Source organism: Suricata suricatta, chromosome 16 (genome assembly GCF_006229205.1).
Source record: "Suricata suricatta isolate VVHF042 chromosome 16, meerkat_22Aug2017_6uvM2_HiC, whole genome shotgun sequence".
In the NCBI taxonomy this organism is placed as follows: Eukaryota; Metazoa; Chordata; class Mammalia; order Carnivora; family Herpestidae; genus Suricata; species Suricata suricatta.
In genome coordinates this window covers 57387742-57391431 of record NC_043715.1, presented here as the reverse complement: position 1 = coordinate 57391431, position 3690 = coordinate 57387742, and positions in this window count along the sequence as shown.

The window sequence follows — 3690 nt, the reverse complement described above, 5'->3', positions numbered from 1 at the left end:
TTAACCGACTGAGCCCCCCAGGTGCCCCGACATTGGTTGATATTTTGTGTTAGAGAATAAGATCGAAGTGAAACAAAATGAGGACATATGTCTGAACTACACTTATGTCAACGACAGGATTGAGTTAGAAAATAGGTTTTCAATACTGGGAGAATACTTCTTCTATTGTACAATTCCCAACGTGCAAACATGACATTTTTTTTTTTACTTGAGAGCGAGCATGAACAGAGGAGAGGGGTGGTGGGTGGAGGGAAAGAGAAAAGAGAAAGAGAGACAGAAAGAGAGAGAGAGAGAGAGAGAGAGAGAGAACTTTAAGCAGACCCCATGCTCAGCATGGAGCCAGCCTCGGGGCTTGTCCCCATGACCCTGGGATCACGACCTGAGCAGAAATCAAGAGTCGGACACTCAACCGACTGAGCCACCCAGGCGCCCCAGCACACTGTGTTTCCCCTGAATGACTAACATTTCCTGGCACCTTAAAGCTGACAAGCGTCGGGCTGCAGCAGGTGCTGTGAACCTCTCCTGCCATCCCCGAGTCACGGCGGCAGGTGTTATACGGTGTGTCCCGCCTACAAATGCGGGTCATAAATAAAATATGGTAAATAAATGTTCAAAACCCAGTTTCCAAACTACTGTCTGTTTTTATTATAATTTGCCCATTGTGGTATAAATTTGTACTATAACCTATGAACATATGCAATATCTACATGTTAGACGTCTGTTACCTCATACAAATGCATATTCACATGTATACATTTCTACACATACACAGATAAACACACAAACACATACACCTTTGAACAACCAGGTCACAAAATTTTATTTTTTTTTATTTTTAAATGCTTTTTATTTATTTTTGAGAGACAGTATGAGCAGGGGAGGGTCAGAGAGAGAGGGAAATACAGAATCGGAAGCAGGCTCCAGGCTCTGAGCTAGCTGTCAGCACAGAGCCTGATGCGGGGCTCAAACCCACAAACAGTGAGATCATGTCCTGAGCCAAAGTCGGACACCCAACCAACTGAGCCAACCAGGCGCCCCTCTAGACCACTTTAGAATCAGTTCTTTCTTTCTTTCTTTCTTTTTAAAATCAGTGAAGCCTCAGTGTTGGTGAGCTAAAGGGGAAACAGGTCAGCCTTCATCCACAGCGATCTTGGGGAAAGGCTAATTAGTTGGTATCGTTCCTTAAGGTTTCTTAGGGGCTTAAGAGTTTTAAAATCCTCAAATTCTCCCACAAATCATCATTCCAATAACCAGGATACCAACTGTCCCTCATGAATGTCAAACATTTTCTGTAAGAAATCTGACAAAATTGTGAATTCACTTGACATTGTAGCTCATTCTTTGATAGATACCAATCATAGCCTGAGAGCTACAAGGAAGTCATTTTTTTTGTTGTTTTTTTTTTTATGTTTGTTTCTTTTTGAAGGAGAGGGACACAGAGCCTGAGTGGGAGAGGAGAACAGAGAGAGAGGGAGACACAGAATCCTAAGCAGGTTGCAGCGTCTGAGCTGTTAGCACAGAGCCCGACGCAGGTTCCAACTCACAAACTGTGAGATCATGACCTGAGCTGAAGTCAGACGTTCAACCGACTGAGCCACCCAGGGTAGCTTGAGCCCCGACAAGGAAGGCTTTCAAGTCTATTACAAAAACGGCTGGTGTTCTAGTCCATGCCTTAAAGCAAAACATTCAAGTCATTCTTTCTTTTGCTTTATCTTCTCCAATTCCATTATATACGAGCCTCATCCAAACCCCTTGGACTGGCATTTCTTATCCTTTCGATTGGTCTACAAATGGTCCAGACCACAGCTGATGAGCTGTTTCTCGGCTGTCTAAAAGGCATGCTTCTTGCATAGCACAAAACGCAAACGGGAGCCTTCTAATCCTTTGCTCCATTTCATCCAATAAACAAATTTTATTAAAAACCCACATTTTCTGAGGATGTTTTGCCTGAAACCCATTCAAGGATACCAACATCTGTATTGGTTGTTTCTTTGGTTGACAGCAAAAGAACTGAATCTAATTTTATTTATTTTTAAAAGTTTTTTTTTATTAAAAAATGTCTTTAATGTTTATTTTGGGAGAGAGACAGAGTACAAGCAGGAGAGGGGCAGAGAGAGTGAGGGAGACACAGAATCTGAAGCAGCATGCAGGCTCCAGGCTGTCAGCAGAGTCCCATGCAGGGTTCGAACTCACAAACCATGAGATCATGACCTGAGCCAAAGTCAGACGCCCAAACAATGGAGCCACCCAGGCGTCCCGGAACTGAATCGAATTTTAAAGCGAAGGCAAGATTACAAGTAGGAAATAACACGGAAGAACATGTGGCAGGTCCGGACACAGCGTGGAAGGAACACGAGGCAGGCCCGCTCCAGCAGGCAGGGCAGCAGGAACACAGGCGCTGCCTTCAAGCTGTGGCCAGAGGATGACTCATTTCCGAATGCCTCTTGGGTCCCGAGGAGAAAGTCTGTGACTGCATTAAAAACCAGGTACAAATGGCAAGAAAAAGGAAACCTCACCTAATGACGTCAGAGGAAAAGACGACTTGTATTTTGGTGTGCATGGCTTCTATTTGTATTGCAGACAAAAATATCTGATATGTATGCTTGTTCATGATTTTAACTTTATGAATTTTAGGTAGTTGTAACCATGCAATCATATTTTAATTATGAAAACCACACCCTCAGTTAGTAAATTATGAGGTCTTTCTATATGAAAATCGACCTCATTCTTTCCAGTGACTGTATAATCTACTGAATTTTCTCTAATTGCACTGATTAGTTAACTAGTTTACTAATTTTTTTTTATAATTTTTTTTCTAATGTTTTATTTATTTTTGATACAGAGAGAGACAGAGCATGAGGGGAGGAGGGGCAGAGAGAGAAGGAGACACAGAACCGGAAGCAGGCTCCAGGCTCTGAGCTAGCTGTCAGCACAGAGCCTGACGCGGGGCTCGAACCCACGAACGTGAGATCTGACCTGAGCCGAAGTCGGAGGCTTAACCAACTGAGACACCCAGGCGCCCCACTAGTTTACTAATTAAATGTGTTGGACATTTAAGCTGCTCCAAATTTCTTGCAATTCTATGATAAATGTGCATATGCATCTATATTTCTGCATTCGTGCTTTTTAAGAAATTCTTAGATTCGGAATTGCAGCAGGAATTGGTAGCATTTAAGTGCTGAGAGGGAACACGTTAGCCTTGAAAATAGCTTTGAGGAGAAAGTAGGAAACAATCTCCTTGACCTCAACCGCAGCAATTTCCTACTCAACACATCACCAAAGGCAAGGGAAATGAAAGCAAAAATGAACTAATGGGACCTCATCAAGATAAAAAGCTTCTGCACGGCAAAGGAAACAATCAAGAAAACTAATAGGCAACCGACAGAATGGGAAAAGATAGTTGCAAATGACATATCAGATAAAGGGCTAGTATCTAAAATCTACAAGGAACTCACCAAACTCCACACCCACAAAACAAATAACCCAGTGAAGAAATGGGCAGAAGACATAAACAGACACTTCTCCAAAGAGGACATCCAGATGGCCTACAGGCACATGAAACGATACTCAACATCACTCATCATCAGGGAAACACAAATCAAAACCACACTGAGATACCACCTCACGCCAGTCAGAGTGGCTAAAATGAACAAATCAAGAGACTATAGATGCTGGCGAGGGTGTGGAGAG